Consider the following 12,355-nt stretch of genomic DNA (forward strand, 5'->3'; position numbering starts at 1 on the left):
TAATTTGGCGTTACAGGGAGTTGAAAAACGGCTTTAATTTTTTGTTGTCAAGAGGAAAATGTTTTTCCACTGCATCCGCTGTTCACTTCCAGCTGTCAAAACGGTCAAAGTCGTTTGAGCGAAAAGAGAAGGAAAAGTGAGAGCGCCAAAGGCGGCTTCAAGGCTGAGCCCCCTCCTTTCCTAAACTCGAGGGAAGGCGAGGGAGCACTGACGATTCGGCCGCCGATAAGAGAAAGAGAGCGCGTGATATGCGTCACCGAGCAGAGAACCTAGATTGTAGAGAAAGTAGATATCAAACCGGCGGCAATCGGTCGCCACTTGCGTGGCTGTGCTCTTTTCGCAATAATCGGTCTTAGTTTCTAACAGCTAATAATATTAATCCCCTTCCATCTCCAGTAGGATCAGGTGTACCATAAGGTTCCGTCCTGGCCCCTTTCCTTTTTATTTATATTATTAACCTGCCATCTAACATTTCTTCATCTGTGAGTCTTTTCGTTGATCGCTGCGCGATTTATCGTGAAATTAATACCCAATGTACACGGCAGCGTAAAGGTACTTTTAGCTTAGGACCCTTAGCTAAAGGTACCCGTAGTAAACGGCGTTATTGATCACACGATACATAAACGGAGCACATTAAGTTGATGTCGATTGCATTCCTGCTAAACCGCGAGAGAAGCACGTGATAAACAATTATTCTTCGAAAGTGGTGTGAAATGTGAAATATCACATTTCACACCATTTCACACCATTTCACACCTATTTAGGATTTAATGTGAAATATCACATTAAATCCTAAATATTATTTGAGTTTGCTTTCGCGGCACTTCACACGATAAATAAACGGCGCACCTAAATGAGTCTTGCATTAAAACGTCCCACCCGTCTGGCCAGATTGGCCCTAAATCATCTGCGTTTAGAGTTTCCATTGCGAGGTGGGCGACCTTTCTTTGCTTAGCAGCTCCATTTTTCCACGAAGTTCGCACTTAAGTAGCTAAATAGTGCCTTGCAGAAACGAACCACGTTGGAGTCTCAAGGTTACGCCAGACACGCCATCGAAAGGGATGGACGACGACGAGGATAAAAGGTCCTGGGCGGGAGAGTCGGACGACTCGTCAACGACCTAGAAAAACAGTTCGCAGTGGTCCACCGCCTTCGGGTTCGTAGGAGACATTGTTTTTCACGTGCCGCCGCTGCTACCTGCTAGCTAGAGTATGCATTCATCGCTAATGTAATTTTCTTTCATATTTGTGTTCACAATCATTTCATAATTTGCTGCCTATATATACTCAATTTTTTTATAATGCATTAAACAATATATATTTTTATATTTGTGAGTTTTACTTTGGAGTTGGAGGGGCCGAGGCTACCCTGTGGCTGTAAAGGGAGCTTGGTGAGTTCCGTTTAACACAGAAGCTCCCTTAGAGACAGGGACTTTTATGCGCCGTGCGATTGCGATCTCCAGCTCCCTTCATTACAGGTACCTGTGCCAAACGTACCTTTTCGCTGCCGTGTGAATTTGATATTAGACTGCTTCTGACCTCCATCTTCTCCTGTTTGATATTAACCGTGTCTCTGAGTGGTGTGATTTGTGGAATATAAAACTCAATACTTAGAAGTGTGCACATATGCGTGATTCACGTCGTATTAATAAATGTATTTCTTAACATCAAAATAACCTCTCCCTTGAAGCCGTATCATCGTATAAATATCCGAGCATCCATCTATCCTGTAAACTGTCCTCGATGCTTCACGTTCATTGCGTTGTAAATTACGCACATCGCATGCCGAGCTACTCCGGAGAAATTGTATCTCGCGCCCATTTCAATAAAATTACTACCTTGTAAAAGAATACTTCATACTAAATTGTAATATGCGGCTTTCATCTGGAATCCAGGGCATGAATCGCTTGTTTCAAAAGTGGAATCTGTTTAAAATCGTGCATCTTGTTTCACACTTTCCAACTATCATCGTTCATCTAGTATGACTGCAATGAAATCAAGTTTATCATTAGCCCTTTTTTAACGACGTAAAAAATTGCTTCGTTTTTGCTTGTTTTATAAGAAAGCCGATTCTGAAAGGATGGCTGCTAACAGCACCGCATTATGGTTCAGCGCTCAAAAACGCCATCATAACGGTGGCAGTCCTAGTTGCACAAAACATTTTTATGTCTTCCTTATTCCTAGCACCTCAGCAGTGTGGAATTACGTTCCCTGCGCCATAGCCGAAATCCCTAACAGTACGAGTTTTAAAACTGCCCTAACTTTTTTTTTATTTCGGTAAGGACTGTTTTATATTCATATTTTTGCTATATGTTGTTCTTTTTTTTTCCTTTCTTTACTTGTGTAACCCACCCCCCTGTTCACGCATCTGGCTCTGAGAATAAATAAATATGAACAAATCAATCAATACGTATAACTATTTGCACGAAACCCATGAGTTCAAGCGCTTCCCAGTCGGCGAATAAAGAGGTTTTATGTTTTTTTTCCAACTCAGGTGCGTCGAAATTAAACGCAGAATCCGCAACACAAAACGGTATAAGTTCTACTACATGCAAGCATATCGCGGCGCACCGGTCATTAAGAAGACTTCGTAGACCATTTTTCCATCTCCGCTACGCACTCCGGAACGAAGACGCCACTACTGCGCATGCGTGGTGCTAGCCTTGCCTGCAGAGTCCTCGATCCCATTGCGGGTTGCGGAGACCGTTGCGGCACAGCGCAAAAGGTCTTCTCTTCTTTTCAATGGGGCCGCCCAAGCATCCGCAGATGTACCTTTTCTGGTATTTCACCCAAGCAGATCGGAACTGGAACGGCCTTTTTCCCGACCATGCTGCGATCACCTGCCCATCTACACAAATGAAGAACATGACATCGCAAAAGTGGCTTCCAAATTTGTTGCCATCTTTGTATGCCGGATGCATGAACCTAACCCCTATGTAATACCCCTCCTCGTTGTTCAGTGTAATAAATGATATGAAGTGAAAATATTCACAATATAAGTACGAACGCAGAACTGCTGCGTTAAGTTGAAAAAAATATCTGAAAGAAAATTATATAATGTTCAATCGCAGCGAGCGATAATACTGGTGCTTAAACGAAAGCAGACAAGCGTACATTTTGTCGTAAACAGTAAGTCGGGAGAAGCAACCAGAACCGCGCAGGTTTTCTCAACGAAATGTGTTTTTGTGTGTTTTCTTTTTTTCGAAGCGTCTGCACTTCCCATTAAATTCATCGAAATCGAAAGATGTTATACACAATCCTGTGCTCGACACCTAGAAATATCACGTGAAAAGAAATCGTCTGAAGAAACCTCGACAAATGCGTTTGACGAAGCATGGTCCATGCAGCACACTGCCATCGGAGCAACTGAGGCACTCAAAAAAGTGCCACCAAGCTATACATTTCTTCTTCTGTTTTTTTTGTTTTTTTTTTCAAATTGCTTTCTGGTTTATTTCGAAAAAGCAACCAGCATAAAATAGTTCGTTGACGCAGTACCTCACCACGTTTCGTGATGTGTTTTTTTTCTAAAGCTCTCAGCGAAAATAGGTTTAAATCTATAAATATTTATTTTCTAGGATGTGAATTATCAAGTGAGACGCTACGTAGGTCACGTGTTGAAAGGAGCAAACAAATGAGAAGTTGCGTGCTTGGCTTGCTCGCCACCTCCACGTTTTATTGGCCGCGCATCGGCCGCGGTTCAATCTTTTTTCTCTATTTATTATTCTTGTTTTTTTTTCGGCGGGTTGCCGGTATCCTTTGACTGCGGACCATGGGAAAGCTTCGCTTTCTCCCCGGTTTATTATGCGTTTTACTCGTAATATTTTCTCGTATTGTTACTAGTTCAGCAGGAAAGGAAAGAAATGTAGAGGGGATCGGTATGCTCACCGTCAATATAAAAGGCTGTCTCTTTCACACTCAAGTTAAAGAGATGACCCGTGTAGATGAAGCGCCTTGTTAAACAAAGTACATCGGTGAAAACTCGGGATGGTTTATTTATTTATTAATTGATTTATCCTGTCGGTCTATTGGCTGTTACAGGAGAGATTTATTGTAAGTAAAATAACCAAAATTATTAAAGTAGACTTTAACGAATGATGCCCGCACATATATGTTCCAGACTAAACCACATATAAATAACGGTGAAGTAAGGAACACTGAAAATAAACCAAAGTGTAGATTTTTGAGCAAAGCCCATCAGGTAAGTTAAAAAATAAAGAAAATAATATCAAAATCTTCAACCGTATCGAATTTACGTTGTTGCACTCAACTACAACCCCCCTCCCCTCAACCAAAAAAAAAATCAATTTGCGTTTTTTTTTTTTTTTCATTAGTGTTTGAGTATGGCTGCCCCGAAGTTCTATAGTAAAGCTGGTAAAGCTATCGCAGCGAGTCTGTTTTGAACTTTTTTTGTATTAAATAAATCGTTTTTATTTTTTTGTAAATCTGGTCACTCTCCTACGTTCTCTCAATGAAGGTAAGTCGAGTTGGGTAAGTATAGGACTGACTTACTCAGCCCTTCGGTATCTAGATCTGATAATTATGGCAGCTCTTTCTTAAATATTTTGTAACGTTTAAATCTTGTTTTCTTCTTTTTGGGTTCGAACTCTGCCCTCAGATATTGCAAATGTTAAGTAGGGTGTTAATTTTGATTCCCATGTTGAACTCGACCTTACGTCTCAAAAACCATTTTCCATTCTGCGGTGCTTCTCCAATATTTGATAATTAATTTCCGATTCATATATCTCAACATGGTTGCATATAGGTGTTCAATATAAGTATCAAACGCTAGTGCAATATTGTCACGAATGACAAGGTGACAAAACAACGAAATAACTGAGAAAACTGAAACGTTTAATGGGGCGAACTTGTGCTCAGGAATAAAAGGCAAAAGAAAATAACAACAGAGCGTCGCGGGCGTCGAAAGCGGCGAAGCAGCAGGATCGAACGCTGAGGTGAAAACTCAGTCCGGTTCGCCACGCGGCGCCCCTTATGTACATGCGTGACCTTCTGAAATAATCGGCATAGAATGTTCGGCGCGTTCGGCGGCATTCGGACCTCGAATACGACCAACATTATTCTCGAATCTATCAGAAGACTAAATTGCAGGAATAACAAAAGATGCGGCGCTCCCAGGAATCGAACCCTGGCTTTTCGCGTGGGAGGCAGGGGCGATAACCATTGGGCCACGCGCGCGCTGCCTACTTGGCCAGCTGCGCGCGCGGCATTACTCCCCCCTTTAAAAAATGCTTCGCCCCTATGCAGCACAAAGCAAAACAAAGCAAACAAAAAAGCGGTAAACTAAAGAGTCATTTGGAATACGTAAGGTCCACTGTCCTATAGAGCGTAGTACGGCTTCATGCGCACGACGTGGACGACTTCTGGTCGTGGAGGACAGCGTGATAAGTCCGTATTCCGTCGGGCATCACCTCGTAGTTCAAATCCCCGAGTCGACGAAGCACTTTGTAGGGTCCAAAGTAGCGCTTCAGGAGTTTCTCGCTGAAACCACGGCTCCGGATCGGTGTCCACACCCACACCCTGTCTCCGGGCTGGAATTGGACGTCCCGGCGACGAAGGTTGTAGCGGCCAATGTCGAGACGTTGTTGGGCTTGAATCCGAAGTCTGGCGAGCTGACGGACTTCTGCCCGTAGGGCAACCAACTGGGCATCGTCGCTTCCGTCGACATCCGGTTCGTAAGGTAGCGTTGGGTCCAGCATTGTCGTCACTTTGCGACCATGAACCAGTTGAAAGGGTGTAACCCCGGTGGTCTCTTGCACGGCCGTATTGTAGGCAAAGGTGACGTACGGTAACACCTCGTCCCATGTCTTGTGCTCCACGTCGACGTACATAGAGATCATGTCGGCGGGGAACGCGACAGAACAGCACACGACAAAACAGCACGCGACAAAACAGCACGGTCAAAACAGCACGCGTCAAAACAGCACAGCGTCAAAACAGCACGGCGACAAAACAGCACGCGTCGAAATAGCGCGCGACAAAACAGCACGGCGTCAAAACGGCACAGCGACAGAAGAGCACGTGCCAAAACAGCACGGCGTCAAAACAGCACATGCGACAAAACAGCACGCATGTAAAAAGCCTGTAATAGGTAGCGTTTTATGAAAACAGAACAGAACTTACAGAAAAAGGGTTGGACATTGCGTGGCATTATTTAACAGCTAGTGGAGAAACAATAAAAAAAAAGTACGCATGGCGGCGACGGGATCGCACTCAAATCCCGAGTGCTGCTGCTGTGTGATTGCTAAAGACAAATAAAGTTAGCAGTAGTTACTACTACTTAACTACGCTAATCTCTGAAGAGATTGGGTAGTTAGAGGGGATACCTTCGCGTCGATGTTGGCTGCGTTGTCTGGTCTTTTTTGAAGTATCAGGGAAAGAGGAAAAGTTATTGGGAAAAAGGTATCCATAAGTTCAAGTGATGAACTGCCTGGTTTGTGGCGGTCCGGTGAGGTTCCGTAGTACTCCTCGTTTCGTAATTACCACCTAAGCGTAGAACGTCCGCCTCCCCCTCCCCCCTCCAAAAAAAAAAAAAAAAAGCGGGGGATGCGCCGATTGCAGATGCATTGATAGAAACGGTAAGATAAGGTGACTTTAATGTGGAGCGTGAATAAAATCTCCTCGAAACACACGGCTGTGAGCTTGCAGGAGAAGTTGTACGTTTTGAGTTAAATTCACAGATTATTGGCGACGAAGGCCTTAATCGAGTGGAAACCGGTGAAGCAGTAAACGCCGCAGCCTCAATGCTGTGGTATTACACTGCAGCATGGGCTGAATACACCGTTGCCGCACACGCTTTCTGTTTTTTTTTTTTCTTTTTAACAACTAACGACAGCACATTGCCGTGCGATTGAATGTCAGATCACGATAAGCCCCCAGTGCGTCTTACAGAACAGGTCGCGTCGCTGCCAAAGACGGCAACAAATAAGTAGACAAGTACCTGGTACTCAATATACATTTTACACAAACGCTTTTAATTATTGAATTTTCGTTAGTTTACTGGTTTTCGTCAATAAACCTAATATAACTCAGAAGCTTATGAGTCTACAATTATTCACCGCAATAAACCGAAAACGTTTGTTTGGAATGTCACGTTTTGACGCTGTGCAATTTTGTCGCTGTGCTGTTTTGACGTCGTGCTGTTTTGGCACGTGCTCTTCTGTCGCTGTGCCGTTTCGACGCTGTGCTGTTTTGTCGCGTGCTATTTTGACGCGTGCTGTTTTGTCGCCGTGCTGTTTTGACGCTGTGCTGTTTTGACGCGTGCTGTTTTGACCGTGCTGTTTTGTCGCGTGCTGTTATGTCGTGTGCTGTTCTGTCATGGTGCCCATGTCGGCGATGGTCTTGTTGAGTCTTTCCGTCAGCCCGTTGGTCTGTGGGCGGTACGCCGTGGTGCGACGATGGCTGGTGTGGCTGAGACGAAGGAACTTCTTGTGTCAGCTGGGCCACGAACGAGGATCCACGGTCTGAGATCAGGACTTCGGGAGCGCCGTGCCGGAGGACGATGGATTCAATGAAAAACTTGGCAACTTCCACAGCAGTTCCGGAAGCAAAGGTTTTGTTTCAGCGTATCGCGTGAGATAATCTGTGGCGACGATGATCCAGCGATTTCCCGACGTCGACAGCGGAAAAGGGCCAAGTAAATTCATTCCGATCTGCTGGAAGGGTGCCGTTGGCGGAGGAATTGACTGCAAGACTCCGGCCGGCCTCGTCGGAGGTTTCTTTCGTCGCTGGCATTCATGGCATGATCGTGTGTATAGGTGGACGGTTCTGGAGAGCTTGGGCCAGTAATACTGTTCACGAATACGGGCCAGTGTCCGGCTGTTCCAAGGTGTCCGGACGTCGGGTCGTCGTGGCAGGCTTGGAAGATCTCCTCTCGAAGGTCGGTCGGGATTCCCAGCAGCCACGTCGACTTGTTGTTGCCGAAGTTCTCTCTGTAGAGAACACCTTGTCTAATGGCGAAGGTCGGCAGGGCTCCTGAAAAAACACGTGGTATGGCACTTTCACGCCCTTCCAGGTGCTCTATTAGTGCGCGCAGCTCAGGATCGTCTCGTTGACGTCGGGCCATGTGGTCGGTGTTCACTGCGCCGAGGAAAAACTCGTCGTCATCGTCGTTGCTGCTGTCGGAAGGTGTTTCGAAGGGAGCTCTGGACAGGCAGTCGGCGTCACTGTGCTTGCGGCCTGACTTGTAGGCTACGGTCATGTTGAACTCTTGTAGTCGGAGACACCATCGCGCAAGGCGTCCTGACGGGTCCTAGATGTTCGCAAGCCAGCAGAGGGAATGGTGGTCCGTGACTACGCGGAACGGTCTTCCGTATAAGTACGGTCGAAACTTCGTGATCGCCCAGACGACCCCGAGGCATTCTTTTTCAGTCGTGGGGTTATTTCGCTCCGCCTTGGACAATGTCCGACTTGCGTAGGCGATGACTCGCTCGGTGCTTTCTTGTACTTGAACCAGTACCGCGCCAAGTCCTGCGTTACTTGCGTCCGTGTGAATCTCGGTTTCCGCGTCGATTTCCGAATGTTCAAGGCGTAGAACATTCGGACCTTGAATACGCCAACATTATTCTCGAATCTACCAGAAAAGTAAATTGCAGTAATAACAAAAGATACGGCGCTCCCAGGAATCCAACCCTGGCTTTTCGTGTGGGAGGCAGGCGCGATAACCATTAGGCCACGCGCGCGATGCCTACTTGGCCAGCTGCGCGCGCGGCATTATCGTCAAATTCATATACAAAAACAATCACGTTTTTAGTTTGATTAGTTGCTCTTCAGCATACAAATTTCGAGGGTTAATCTACATTTTCGACCACTTGCACCACTCACTTATAGTTTCTAACGCTGTGTTCAAAAACATAACCTTCAGGACACACGATTTTGGGATCACGTAAGCACACTTATGCAAATAAGCGAGTTTTAAATTTAGAGCTAATTTTTTTTTACAAAAATCTTGAATATAACTTAGAAATAACACCTGCTTGTGCACGGACCCATGAGAAGTTCCCTTGTGATATTTCAATGTGTTAGATCTAGGATTGCTAACTCACATAAATTGAGCACTAGTACGCTCTACTAGTGCTCAATTTATGTGAGTGGATCGAAGGGTATACCCTTTGATCCATTTCAATACATTTACATTTATACCGATATTTAGTAGTTTTTCATTGGGTTTTGCTAGGGGTACGCGATCGAAAGACTTTAAAAAGTCTTCAGAGATTACATCCATCTTTCTCCTCTCACTCAGCGTGGTAGCCAAGTCCTGTTTGATGTCTTTCAGTTGCGTGACTGTCGATAGCCTCCGCCGGGATCCGTGCTGTTTCGTGTAAAAGGCATTTAAACTGTCCAACTAATTCGAGATGAAACTCGTCAATATATGGTCCAGTTTTTCGCAGCAGACGCAGTCTAGAAAATCTAACATTTAAATATTATATTTAGTGCCAGTTTATGACAAGGTTTAAGACCTGCTCTTAACCCGTCGTTAGGACGAACATGTTGGCACACGTGTTCGCAAAGTATTATTATCAGATATTAGGACACCCATTTCGCATATAGTTACCAACATTTATTAGGAATATTATCGTCGCCGTTAGACTTATTATTATCGATGTTCAGCAAATGCGAGAAAATACCTGATTGTGACGTGCAGAGATAAAAATCAGCCGAAGAAGCTTCCTCCACACTGTAAGAAAAGCCCGTGCGTCTGCTTTCCCGCTTAACATTCTGAGGGCCAATCACCGCAACTTACGGAGGCAGCTCAGCGAATGACAATGCCGAAAGATACGTTTAGACCAAAAAACGCAGTTTGAGTTGTGACATTAACCAATGCAAGCGTGACATTTTGCATTGCTTAATGTCACAACTCAGACTGCGTTTTTTCGGTCTGAACATATGTTTCGGCATTGTCATTTGTTGAGCTGCTTCCGTAGGTTGCGGTGATTGGCTCTCCGGGTGTTGTGCGTGAAAGTAGACGCACAACCATTTTTTTAAAGTGAGCGCGTTTCCGAGATACTCTGCATCAAAATAAAAAAGTAAAAAACACAGAGAGTAAAAAAGATCCTTTTATCCTGAAGCCGTTTCATTAGGATCAGAGAAAACGTCGCCAGAACTTCCTCTGCAATGTTTTTATGAATTGTGTCAAGGTTTTTCTGTAGCATATTTCCCTTGCTTGCACTAACTTATCAGTCAAGGTTCGCGAAATGCTGGTAACCTCGTCCTGCTTTCTCGTCACCCTTTTCGCATAAGTATTATTTTTTTTTTCGTTTTAAACTCTGTTTTACGATAACTTGGCGAACTGTGAAGGCTACGGCCACTGACATCCAATCAGAGCATCGGAGCGAGGCACATGACTCTACGTCGCGGGGCCTGTATGTTATTGCGCCAAAATCGAAGCCCGGAGAAACCGGCTCTCATCTGCTCGGCACGAGTCGTCTGCTACGAAACCAAACAACATTGGATGAACGTCCACCTCCGCAACACTTCCCTCCGCTGGAATAGCGAGCTCTTTCGGAACAGCTTAAGAGACAACCTTACACCATAAGCTCAATTTACCCGTTAATATGTGACGGGTGCTAATGCCAGGGCCCAGTGCGATGTTTTCAGCGGAAGCGGTTGATTACACGGGAGCGATCGCCAATGGCCACGGCGCTACAAAGAATATCGTTAGCGGATACAAATATGGCGTGACTTTTTGGGTTTCAATATAAGTAAAGCTCCTAAATTTGTATTTGCTTATTCATTATTTTTCATGTCTTTTGGATATAGATGGAATCGTGCGAATTCAATTGCAGTTAAAAAAAAGAAAGTGTTGAACTACATTTTGTTATGGACGGTGCTGTTGCTGTGGCGCCAACAAGCGCCCCGACCCTCGACTATGGGGTGTTATCACATGCCTTGCTCCAACACCCTTATTGGTTCGCGGGAGCCGCAGCCTCCACAGTTCGCGAAGTTATCGTGAAACGAGGTATAGTTTCATATTTTCACCGTTTCTCCAGGGGATTATTTTCGCGCAGATTTTATTATTGATGAAACAAATCTTTTCAAACAGTAGTACACGAAACTTTTAAACTGAAGCCATAAACGGTTCACGTTCTCCGCCCCGTCCCCACTCACACAAATATTTATCTAGATCAAAAATGAAAGACGCTTAGAAACCTCCGTAACGCAAAATTACAGCGCAGCTTTTGACGACGAGGAGGGGTGTGTATGCCCCTCCTCATCTTTCGTACCTCTTCTCCTCCCCTGCTCCTCCTCCCCTGCTCCCCCTCCCCTCCTCCTCTCATCCTCTACTCCTCCCGTCCTCCCCCGCTCCTTCTCTGTTCTTCTTCCTCTCTTCCTTGCCTCCTCCTGGGCATCATATAAATGTGGCGTTGCTCGTTGAAACAACTGTGAGTGTTTATCCCTCGCCCATTTCAGTGTTTGTATTTTTTGTGTGTGAATTTGGAGGCCCGTACACGGCTCTAACGGTAAACTTTGTGCCGCAGAAATTTATTTTCCTCCCATCATTTTCGATCGCTATTTGAGATATTGGGCATTCAAGCAAGGTCGCTACGTTAGTTCAATATTATAGCCGCCCCCCCTCCCCCCCCCCCCCCAAAAAAAAAAAAAAAATGAAGTACGACTGTACTGTAATATATTATTTTGAGGGGCATTTAGGTATTGTTAATTCAGGGTTCAGCCAAGTATCAGTAACCATAACCACATCCGCACCATATTGAAGAAGCAAGTGCCCTAGATCTCCAACTTTGTTGGCAAGACTACGTGTGTTCACATTATTCAGCTTTAATTCACTGCTCGAGTTATTCGGCAGTCATTCGGGTGTGCCTTGGTTTGCTCCACTCGAGGCGAGCTTTATAAAGTACGATCAATTATCGATCCCAATATTATCGCGGTCGAGTCTAACATACACGTTCTTAGCTCTCTCGCCTCTTGCACTCTCCCATAATTGCTTCCGTTTTCTTGAGGCCATCGGAGAGCACTTCCGAAACACCCATATTTTAGTTCCGTTTTAGTTTTTATTTCGTTTTAGTTCCGTTTTGGCTTATCGTTAAAGTCATAAAACTTTATTATATTTCATCTTTCCTTGATTTCGCTTTTTCTTTTCTAGATCTAAAAAATCGTTCAATTGAGCTTACCTCTAACACCAATACAGTTTTCAGAAAGTCCAGTCAGCACACTTGTTTTGCCATCTGCATTAGTCTAAGTATAGTGCTCAAAACTATCAAAGACTATCAGGTGGTTACGGCGGCTTATGCATGTCAAATACACTTGCTCTTCCGGTTATGACTGGGTACCGATGCTTCTTTTTTAACACTTTCTTAAATAGTTGATATGCTTTCATTATGTAG

The sequence above is a fragment of the Ixodes scapularis genome, unplaced genomic scaffold, assembly GCF_016920785.2.
Source record: "Ixodes scapularis isolate PalLabHiFi unplaced genomic scaffold, ASM1692078v2 PGA_scaffold0__279_contigs__length_252992795, whole genome shotgun sequence".
Taxonomy (NCBI): Eukaryota; Metazoa; Arthropoda; class Arachnida; order Ixodida; family Ixodidae; genus Ixodes; species Ixodes scapularis.